This window comes from Ranitomeya imitator, chromosome 2 (assembly GCF_032444005.1).
Source record: "Ranitomeya imitator isolate aRanImi1 chromosome 2, aRanImi1.pri, whole genome shotgun sequence".
In the NCBI taxonomy this organism is placed as follows: domain Eukaryota; kingdom Metazoa; phylum Chordata; class Amphibia; order Anura; family Dendrobatidae; genus Ranitomeya; species Ranitomeya imitator.
In genome coordinates this window covers 337011772-337022659 of record NC_091283.1, presented here as the reverse complement: position 1 = coordinate 337022659, position 10888 = coordinate 337011772, and the positions used below count along the sequence as shown (strand labels likewise).

The 10888-nt window shown below is 57.5% G+C and overlaps 1 protein-coding gene across 2 annotated transcripts in view; it reads left to right on the top strand.

Moving 5' to 3' along the window:
- Positions 1–903: 903 nt before the first annotated feature.
- Positions 904–10888, top strand: part of LOC138663612 (zinc finger protein 84-like) — a 59370-nt gene continuing 49385 nt past the window's right edge. Inside the window, exon 1 of one of the 2 annotated variants that reach the window (XM_069749881.1) lies at positions 904–950. The gene's annotated coding sequence lies outside the window, so the exon portion shown is untranslated. The remainder of the gene's footprint in view (positions 951–10888) is intronic. The other variant, XM_069749882.1, reaches the window with a different exon arrangement.

The following is a 10888-nucleotide window of genomic DNA, read 5'->3' as shown; positions in this document are numbered from 1 at the left end:
TCTAATGTTTTCATACCTTGTCCAAGGCATTGCACTATTTAACGCTTTTCAGCAGCAGAGAGATCCTTGCTATTTCCCATATTGCTTGAAACCTGTGGCCTCCTTAATAATGTGGAACATCAATTTTAAAGGGACTCTGTCACCTGAATTTGGCGGGACTGGTTTTGGGTCATATGGGCGGAGTTTTCGGGTGTTTGATTCACCCTTTCTTTACCCGCTGGCTGCAATATTGGATTGAAGTTCATTCTCTGTCCTCCATAGTACACGCCTGCGCAAAGCAATCTTGCCTTGCCTTGCGCCGGCGTATACTATGGAGGACAGAGAATGAACTTCAATCCAATATTGCAGCCAGCATGCAGCCAGCGGGTAAGGAAAGGGTGAATCAAACACCCAAAAACCCCGCCTCCATGGCTGAAGATTGTTCCCTCCAAATTCAGGTGACAGAGTCCCTTTAAGTAGTTTTCCTTTAATTAGAATCACCTGGAAAACTAATTATCACGTGTTCAACAGAAATCCTTGTTCTCAGCAGCATATCGCCCGGTGTAAGCTGCAGATGTGCTGCTGATAACATGATACTGTATGGGGACAGATTGATCTAATTGTGATTGTTCTGTCCCCATCATTCTTTCTCAGTTGGTGTAAAGAGGCTAGGAAACAAGCGAACGACTTCAGTATTGTCGATCACACTCGTTTAGCTCCGTACACCTCGTACACACACAGCTCCGCTCCTTACACACACCTCTTACACATGCGGCTCTCCTACATCCTCACTGTAAACCCCACTTGATCTCACAAAGTTCCCCTCATGCAGCACCATGACAACCAGCACAGCAGGGTCCTGCATACACTGAGGCCCCTGATCATGTGACCCCTGACTCCTCCCCTCCTGTGACCTCATCACAGGTCCTGTGCACACAGAGCGCCATATATGTGGAGTGTGGGTGGTGGAGGTAAGTGCTGGAGGCTCCATTATTCTCTATGTGGAGTGTGGCTCTGCGGGTGGAGGTCGGTGCTGGAGGCTCCATTATTCTCTATGTGGAGTGCGGCTCTGCGGGTGGAGGTCGGTGCTGGAGGCTCCATTATTCTCTATGTGGAGTGCGGCTCTGCGGGTGGAGGTCGGTGCTGGAGGCTCCATTCTCTATGTGGAGTGTGGCTCTGCGGGTGGAGGTCGGTGCTGGAGGCTCCATTATTCTCTATGTGGAGTGCGGCTCTGAGGGTGGAGGTCGGTGCTGGAGGCTCCATTATTCTCTATGTGGAGTGCGGCTCTGCGGGTGGAGGTCGGTGCTGGAGGCTCCATTATTCTCTATGTGGAGTGCGGCTCTGCGGGTGGAGGTCGGTGCTGGAGGCTCCATTATTCTCTATGTGGAGTACAGCGCTGCGGGTGGAGGTCGGTGCTGGAGGCTCCATTATTCTCTATGTGGAGTGCGGCTCTGCGGGTGGAGGTCGGTGCTGGAGGCTCCATTATTCTCTATGTGGAGTGCAGCTCTGCGGGTGGAGGTCGGTGCTGGAGGCTCCATTATTCTCTATGTGGAGTGCGGCTCTGCGGGTGGAGGTCGGTGCTGGAGGCTCCATTATTCTCTATGTGGAGTGTGGCTCTGCGGGTGGAGGTCGGTGCTGGAGGCTCCATTATTCTCTATGTGGAGTGCGGCTCTGCGGGTGGAGGTCGGTGCTGGAGGCTCCATTATTCTCTATGTGGAGTGCGGCTCTGCGGGTGGAGGTCGGTGCTGGAGGCTCCATTATTCTCTATGTGGAGTGCGGCTCTGCGGGTGGAGGTCGGTGCTGAAGGCTCCATTATTCTCTATGTGGAGTGCGGCTCTGCGGGTGGAGGTCGGTGCTGGAGGCTCCATTATTCTCTATGTGGAGTGCGGCTCTGTGGGTGGAGGTCGGTGCTGGAGGCTCCATTATTCTCTATGTGGAGTGCGGCTCTGCGGGTGGAGGTCGGTGCTGGAGGCTCCATTATTCTCTATGTGGAGTGCGGCTCTGTGGGTGGAGGTCGGTGCTGGAGGCTCCATTATTCTCTATGTGGAGTGCGGCTCTGCGGGTGGAGGTCGGTGCTGGAGGCTCCATTATTCTCTATGTGGAGTGCGGCTCTGCGGGTGGAGGTCGGTGCTGGAGGCCCCATTATTCTCTATGTGGAGTGCGGCTCTGTGGGTGGAGGTCGGTGCTGGAGGCTCCATTATTCTCTATGTGGAGTGCGGCTCTGTGGGTGGAGGTCGGTGCTGAAGGCTCCATTATTCTCTATGTGGAGTGTGGCTCTGTGGGTGGAGGTCGGTGCTGGAGGATCCATTATTCTCTATGTGGAGTGCGGCTCTGTGGGTGGAGGTCGGTGCTGGAGGCTCCGTTATTCTCTATGTGGAGTGTGGCTCTGTGGGTGGAGGTCGGTGCTGGAGGATCCATTATTCTCTATGTGGAGTGCGGCTCTGTGGGTGGAGGTCGGTGCTGGAGGCTCCGTTATTCTCTATGTGGAGTGCGGCTCTGTGGGTGGAGGTCGGTGCTGGAGGCTCCGTTATTCTCTATGTGGAGTGCGGCTCTGCGGGTGGAGGTCGGTGCTGGAGGCCCCGTTATTCTCTATGTGGAGTGTGGCTCTGCGGGTGGAGGTCGGTGCTGGAGGCTCCATTATTCTCTATGTGGAGTGCGACTGCGGGTGGAGGTCGGTGCTGGAGGCTCCATTATTCTCTGTGTGGAGTGTGGCTCTGCGGGTGGAGGTCGGTGCTGGAGGCTCCATTATTCTCTATGTGAAGTGTGGCTCTGCGGGTGGAGGTCGGTGCTGGAGGCTCCATTATTCTCTATGTGAAGTGTGGCTCTGCGGGTGGAGGTCGGTGCTGGAGGCTCCATTATTCTCTATGTGGAGTGCGGCTCTGCGGGTGGAGGTAGGTGCTGGAGGCCCCATTATTCTCTATGTGGAGTGCGGCTCTGCGGGTGGAGGTTGGTGCTGAAGGCTTCATTATTCTCTATGTGGAGTGCGGCTCTGCGGGTGGAGGTCGGTGCTGGAGGCTCCATTATTCTCTGTGCAGTGAGGCTCTGCGGGTGAAGGTCGGTGCTGGAGGCTCCATTATTCTCTATGTGGAGTGCTGCTCTGTGGGTGGAGGTCGGTGCTGGAGGCTCCATTATTCTCTATGTGGAGTGTGGGTGGAGGTCGGTGCTGGAGGCTCCATTATTCTCTATGTGGAGTGTGGCTCTGTGGGTGGAGGTCGGTGCTGGAAGCTCCATTATTCTCTATGTGGAGTGTGGCTCTGCGGGTGGAGGTCGGTGCTTGAGGCTCCATTATTCTCTATGTGAAATGTGGCTCTGTGGGTGGAGGTCGGTGCTGGAGGCTCCATTATTCTCTATGTGGAGTGCGGCTCTGCGGGTGGAGGTCGGTGCTGGAGACTCCATTATTCTCTATGTGGAGTGCGGCTCTGCGGGTGGAGGTCGGTGCTGGAGACTCCATTATTCTCTATGTGGAGTGTGGCTCTGCGGGTGGAGGTCGGTGCTGGAGGCTCCATTATTCTCTATGTGGAGTGCGGCTCTGCGGGTGGAGGTCGGTGCTGGAGGCTCCATTATTCTCTATGTGGATTGCGGCTCTGTGGGTGGAGGTCGGTGCTGGAGGCTCCATTATTCTCTATGTGGAGTGCGGTTCTGCGGGTGGAGGTCGGTGCTGGAGGCTCCATTATTCTCTATGTGGAGTGTGGCTCTGCGGGTGGAGGTCGGTGCTGGAGGCTCCATTATAATCTATGTGGAGTGCGACTGCGGGTGGAGGTCGGTGCTGGAGGCTCCATTATTCTCTGTGTGGAGTGTGGCTCTGCGGGTGGAGGTCGGTGCTAGAGGCTCCATTATTCTCTATGTGAAGTGTGGCTCTGCGGGTGGAGGTCGGTGCTGGAGGCTCCATTATTCTCTATGTGAAGTGTGGCTCTGCGGGTGGAGGTCGGTGCTGGAGGCTCCATTATTCTCTATGTGGAGTGCGGCTCTGTGGGTGGAGGTCGGTGCTGGAGGCTCCATTATTCTCTATGTGGAGTGCGGCTCTGCGGGTGGAGGTCGGTGCTGGAGGCTCCATTATTCTCTATGTGGAGTGCGGCTCTGCGGGTGGAGGTAGGTGCTGGAGGCCCCATTATTCTCTATGTGGAGTGCGGCTCTGCGGGTGGAGGTCGGTGCTGGAGGCTTCATTATTCTCTATGTGGAGTGCGGCTCTGCGGGTGGAGGTCGGTGCTGGAGGCTCCATTATTCTCTGTGCAGTGAGGCTCTGCGGGTGAAGGTCGGTGCTGGAGGCTCCATTATTCTCTATGTGGAGTGCGGCTCTGTGGGTGGAGGTCGGTGCTGGAGGCTCCATTATTCTCTATGTGGAGTGTGGGTGGAGGTCGGTGCTGGAGGCTCCATTATTCTCTATGTGGAGTGTGGCTCTGTGGGTGGAGGTCGGTGCTGGAAGCTCCATTATTCTCTATGTGGAGTGTGGCTCTGCGGGTGGAGGTCGGTGCTTGAGGCTCCATTATTCTCTATGTGAAATGTGGCTCTGTGGGTGGAGGTCGGTGCTGGAGGCTCCATTATTCTCTATGTGGAGTGTGGCTCTGCGGGTGGAGGTCGGTGCTGGAGGCTCCATTATTCTCTATGTGGAATGTGGCTCTGTGGGTGGAGGTCTGTGCTGGAGGCTCCATTATTCTCTATGTGGAGTGTGGCTCTGCGGGTGGAGGTCGGTGCTGGAGGCTCCATTATTCTCTATGTGGAGTGCGGCTCTGCGGGTGGAGGTCGGTGCTGGAGGCTCCATTATTCTCTATGTGGAGTGCGGCTCTGCGGGTGGAGGTCGGTGCTGGAGGCTCCATTATTCTCTATGTGGAGTGCGGCTCTGCGGGTGGAGGTCGGTGCTGGAGGCTCCATTATTCTCTATGTGGAGTGCGGCTCTGCGGGTGGTGGTCGGTGCTGGAGGCTCCATTATTATCTATGTGGAGTGCGTCTCTGCGGGTGGAGGTCGGTGCTGCAGGCTCCATTATTCTCTATGTGGAGTGCGGCTCTGCGGCTGGAGGTCGGTGCTGGAGGTCCCATTATTCTCTATGTGGAGTGCGGCTCTGCAGGTGGAGGTAGGTGCTGGAGGCTCCATTATTCTCTATGTGGAGTGCGGCTCTGTGGGTGGAGGTCGGTGCTGGAGGCTTCATTATTCTCTATGTGGAGTGCGGCTCTGCGGGTGGAGGTTGGTGCTGGAGGCCCCATTATTCTCTATGTGGAGTGCGGCTCTGCGGGTGGAGGTCGGTGCTGGAGGCCCCATTCTCTATGTGGCGTGCGGCTCTGCGGGTGGAGGTCTGTGCTGGAGCCTCCATTATTTTCTATGTGGAGTGCGGCTCTGCGGGTGGAGGTAGGTGCTGGAGGCTCCATTATTCTCTATGTGGAGTGCGGCTCTGCGGGTGGAGGTCGGTGCTGGAGGCCCCATTATTCTCTATGTGGAGTGCGGCTCTGCGGGTGGAGGTCGGTGCTGGAGGCCCCATTCTCTATGTGGCTTGCGGCTCTGCGGGTGGAGGTCTGTGCTGGAGCCTCCATTATTCTCTATGTGGAGTGCGGCTCTGCGGGTGGAGGTAGGTGCTGGAGGCCCCATTATTCTCTATGTGGAGTGCGGCTCTGCGGGTGGAGGTCGGTGCTGGAGGCCCCATTATTCTCTATGTGGAGTGCGGCTCTGCGGGTGGAGGTCGGTGCTGGAGGCTCCATTATTCTCTATGTGGAGTGCGGCTCTGCGATGGAGGTCGGTGCTGGAGGCTCCATTATTCTCTATGTGGAGTGTGGCTCTGCGGGTGGAGGTCGGTGCTGGAGGCTCCATTATTCTCTATGTGGAGTGCGGCTCTGTGGGTGGAGGTAGGTGCTGGAGGCTCCATTATTATCTATGTGGAGTGCGGCTCTGCGGGTGGAGGTCGGTGCTGGAGGCCCCATTATTCTCTATGTGGAGTGCGGCTCTGTGGGTGGAGGTCGGTGCTGGAGGCTCCATTATTCTCTATGTGGAGTGCGGCTCTGTGGGTGGAGGTCGGTGCTGGAGGCTCCATTATTATCTATGTGGAGTGCGGCTCTGCGGGTGGAGGTCGGTGCTGGAGGCTCCATTATTCTCTATGTGGAGTGTGGCTCTGCGGGTGGAGGTCGGTGCTGGAGGCTCCATTATTCTCTATGTGGAGTGTGGCTCTGCGGGTGGAGGTCGGTGCTGGAGGCTCCATTATTCTCTATGTGGAGTGTGGCTCTGCGGGTGGAGGTCGGTGCTGGAGGCTCCATTATTCTCTATGTGGAGTGCGGCTCTGCGGCTGGAGGTCGGTGCTGGAGGCTCCATTATTATCTATGTGGAGTGTGGCTCTGCGGCTGGAGGTCGGTGCTGGAGGCTCCATTATTCTCTATGTGGAGTGCGGCTCTGCGGCTGGAGGTCGGTGCTGGAGGCTCCATTATTCTCTATGTGGAGTGCGGCTCTGCGGCTGGAGGTCGGTGCTGGAGGCTCCATTATTATCTATGTGGAGTGCGGCTCTGTGGGTGGAGGTAGGTGCTGGAGGCTCCATTATTATCTATGTGGAGTGCGGCTCTGCTGGTGGAGGTCGGTGCTGGAGGCTCCATTATTATCTATGTGGAGTGCGGCTCTGCGGGTGGAGGTCGGTGCTGGAGGCTCCATTATTCTCTATGTGGAGTGCGGCTCTGCGGTGGAGGTCGGTGCTGGAGGCTCCATTATTCTCTATGTGGAGTGTGGCTCTGCGGGTGGAGGTCGGTGCTGGAGGCTCCATTATTCTCTATGTGGAGTGTGGCTCTGCGGGTGGAGGTCGGTGCTGGAGGCTCCATTATTCTCTATGTGGAGTGCGGCTCTGCGGGTGGAGGTCGGTGCTGCAGGCTCCATTATTCTCTATGTGGAGTGCGGCTCTGCGGCTGGAGGTCGGTGCTGGAGGCTCCATTATTATCTATGTGGAGTGCGGCTCTGCGGGTGGAGGTCGGTGCTGGAGGCTCCATTATTCTCTATGTGGAGTGCGGCTCTGCGGGTGGAGGTCGTTGCTGGAGGCTCCATTATTCTCTATGTTGAGTGCGGCTCTGCGGGGGTGGAGGTCGGTGCTGGAGGCTCCATTATTCTCTATGTGGAGTGCGGCTCTGCGGGTGGAGGTAGGTGCTGGAGGCTCCATTATTATCTATGTGGAGTGCGGCTCTGCGGGTGGAGGTCGGTGCTGGAGGCTCCATTATTCTCTATGTGGAGTGTGGCTCTGCGGGTGGAGGTCGGTGCTGGAGGCTCCATTATTCTCTATGTGGAGTGCGGCTCTGCGGGTGGAGGTAGGTGCTGGAGGCTCCATTATTATCTATGTGGAGTGCGGCTCTGCGGGTGGAGGTCGGTGCTGGAGGCTCCATTATTCTCTATGTGGAGTGTGGCTCTGCGGGTGGAGGTCGGTGCTGGAGGCTCCATCATTCTCTATGTGGAGTGCGGCTCTGTGGGTGGAGGTCGGTGCTGGAGGCTCCATTATTCTCTATGTGGAGTGCGGCTCTGCGGGTGGAGGTAGGTGCTGGAGGCTCCATTATTCTCTATGTGGAGTGCGGCTCTGCGGGTGGAGGTCGGTGCTGGAGGCTCCATTATTCTCTTTGTGGAGTGCGGCTCTGTGGGTGGAGGTAGGTGCTGGAGGCTCCATTATTATCTATGTGGAGTGCGGCTCTGCGGGTGGAGGTCGGTGCTGGAGGCTCCATTATTCTCTATGTGGAGTGCGGCTCTGCGGTGGAGGTCGGTGCTGGAGGCTCCATTATTCTCTATGTGGAGTGCGGCTCTGCGGGTGGAGGTCGGTGCTGGAGGCCCCATTATTCTCTATGTGGAGTGCGGCTCTGCGGGTGGAGGTCGGTGCTGGAGGCCCCATTCTCTATGTGGCTTGCGGCTCTGCGGGTGGAGGTTGGTGCTGGAGGCCCCATTATTGTCCATGTGGAGTGCAGCTCTGCGGGTGGAGGTCGGTGCTGGAGGCCCCATTATTCTCTATGTGGAGTGTGGCTCTGCGGGTGGAGGTCGGTGCTGGAGGCTCCATTATTCTCTATGTGGAGTGCGGCTCTGCGGGTGGAGGTCGGTGCTGGAGGCTCCATTATTCTCTATGTGGAGAGCGGCTCTGCGGGTGGAGGTCGGTGCTGCAGGCTCCATTATTCTCTATGTGGAGTGCGGCTCTGCGGCTGGAGGTCGGTGCTGGAGGCTCCATTATTATCTATGTGGAGTGCGGGTGGAGGTCGGTGCTGGAGGCTCCATTATTCTCTATGAGGAGTGCTGCTCTGCGGGTGGAGGTCGGTGCTGGAGGCCCCATTCTCTATGTGGCTTGCGGCTCTGCGGGTGGAGGTCTGTGCTGGAGCCTCCATTATTCTCTATGTGGAGTGCGGCTCTGCGGGTGGAGGTAGGTGCTGGAGGCTCCATTATTCTCTATGTGGAGTGCGGCTCTGCGGGTGGAGGTCGGTGCTGGAGGCCCCATTATTCTCTATGTGGAGTGCGGCTCTGCGGGTGGAGGTCGGTGCTGGAGGCTCCATTATTCTCTATGTGGAGTGCGGCTCTGCGATGGAGGTCGGTGCTGGAGGCTCCATTATTCTCTATGTGGAGTGTGGCTCTGCGGGTGGAGGTCGGTGCTGGAGGCTCCATTATTCTCTATGTGGAGTGCGGCTCTGTGGGTGGAGGTAGGTGCTGGAGGCTCCATTATTATCTATGTGGAGTGCGGCTCTGCGGGTGGAGGTCGGTGCTGGAAGCTCCATTATTATCTATGTGGAGTGCGGCTCTGCGGGTGGAGGTCGGTGCTCGAGGCTCCATTATTCTCTATGTGGAGTGTGGCTCTGCGGGTGGAGGTCGGTGCTGGAGGCTCCATTATTCTCTATGTGGAGTGTGGCTCTGCGGGTGGAGGTCGGTGCTGCAGGCTCCATTATTCTCTATGTGGAGTGCGGCTCTGCGGCTGAAGGTCGGTGCTGGAGGCTCCATTATTCTCTATGTGGAGTGCGGCTCTGTGGGTGGAGGTAGGTGCTGGAGGCTCCATTATTATCTATGTGGAGTGCGGCTCTGCGGGTGGAGGTCGGTGCTGGAGGCCCCATTATTCTCTATGTGGAGTGCGGCTCTGTGGGTGGAGGTCGGTGCTGGAGGCTCCATTATTCTCTATGTGGAGTGCGGCTCTGTGGGTGGAGGTCGGTGCTGGAGGCTCCATTATTATCTATGTGGAGTGCGGCTCTGCGGGTGGAGGTCGGTGCTGGAGGCTCCATTATTCTCTATGTGGAGTGTGGCTCTGCGGGTGGAGGTCGGTGCTGGAGGCTCCATTATTCTCTATGTGGAGTGTGGCTCTGCGGGTGGAGGTCGGTGCTGGAGGCTCCATTATTCTCTATGTGGAGTGTGGCTCTGCGGGTGGAGGTCGGTGCTGGAGGCTCCATTATTCTCTATGTGGAGTGCGGCTCTGCGGCTGGAGGTCGGTGCTGGAGGCTCCATTATTATCTATGTGGAGTGTGGCTCTGCGGGTGGAGGTCGGGGCTGGAGGCTCCATTATTCTCTATGTGGAGTGTGGCTCTCCGGGTGGAGGTCGGTGCTGGAGGCTCCATTATTCTCTATGTGGAGTGCGGCTCTGCGGCTGGAGGTCGGTGCTGGAGGCTCCATTATTATCTATGTGGAGTGCGGCTCTGTGGGTGGAGGTAGGTGCTGGAGGCTCCATTATTATCTATGTGGAGTGCGGCTCTGCTGGTGGAGGTCGGTGCTGGAGGCTCCATTATTATCTATGTGGAGTGCGGCTCTGCGGGTGGAGGTCGGTGCTGGAGGCTCCATTATTCTCTATGTGGAGTGCGGCTCTGCGGTGGAGGTCGGTGCTGGAGGCTCCATTATTCTCTATGTGGAGTGTGGCTCTGCGGGTGGAGGTCGGTGCTGGAGGCTCCATTATTCTCTATGTGGAGTGTGGCTCTGCGGGTGGAGGTCGGTGCTGGAGGCTCCATTATTCTCTATGTGGAGTGCGGCTCTGCGGGTGGAGGTCGGTGCTGCAGGCTCCATTATTCTCTATGTGGAGTGCGGCTCTGCGGCTGGAGGTCGGTGCTGGAGGCTCCATTATTATCTATGTGGAGTGCGGCTCTGCGGGTGGAGGTCGGTGCTGGAGGCTCCATTATTCTCTATGTGGAGTGCGGCTCTGCGGGTGGAGGTCGTTGCTGGAGGCTCCATTATTCTCTATGTTGAGTGCGGCTCTGCGGGGGTGGAGGTCGGTGCTGGAGGCTCCATTATTCTCTATGTGGAGTGCGGCTCTGCGGGTGGAGGTAGGTGCTGGAGGCTCCATTATTATCTATGTGGAGTGCGGCTCTGCGGGTGGAGGTCGGTGCTGGAGGCTCCATTATTCTCTATGTGGAGTGTGGCTCTGCGGGTGGAGGTCGGTGCTGGAGGCTCCATTATTCTCTATGTGGAGTGCGGCTCTGCGGGTGGAGGTAGGTGCTGGAGGCTCCATTATTATCTATGTGGAGTGCGGCTCTGCGGGTGGAGGTCGGTGCTGGAGGCTCCATTATTCTCTATGTGGAGTGTGGCTCTGCGGGTGGAGGTCGGTGCTGGAGGCTCCATCATTCTCTATGTGGAGTGCGGCTCTGTGGGTGGAGGTCGGTGCTGGAGGCTCCATTATTCTCTATGTGGAGTGCGGCTCTGCGGGTGGAGGTCGTTGCTGGAGGCTCCATTATTCTCTATGTGGAGTGCGGCTCTGCGGGTGGAGGTCGGTGCTGGAGGCTCCATTATTCTCTATGTGGAGTGCGGCTCTGCGGGTGGAGGTAGGTGCTGGAGGCTCCATTATTATCTATGTGGAGTGCGGCTCTGCGGGTGGAGGTCGGTGCTGGAGGCTCCATTATTCTCTATGTGGAGTGTGGCTCTGCGGGTGGAGGTCGGTGCTGGAGGCTCCATCATTCTCTATGTGGAGTGCGGCTCTGTGGGTGGAGGTCGGTGCTGGAGGCTCCATTATTCTCTATG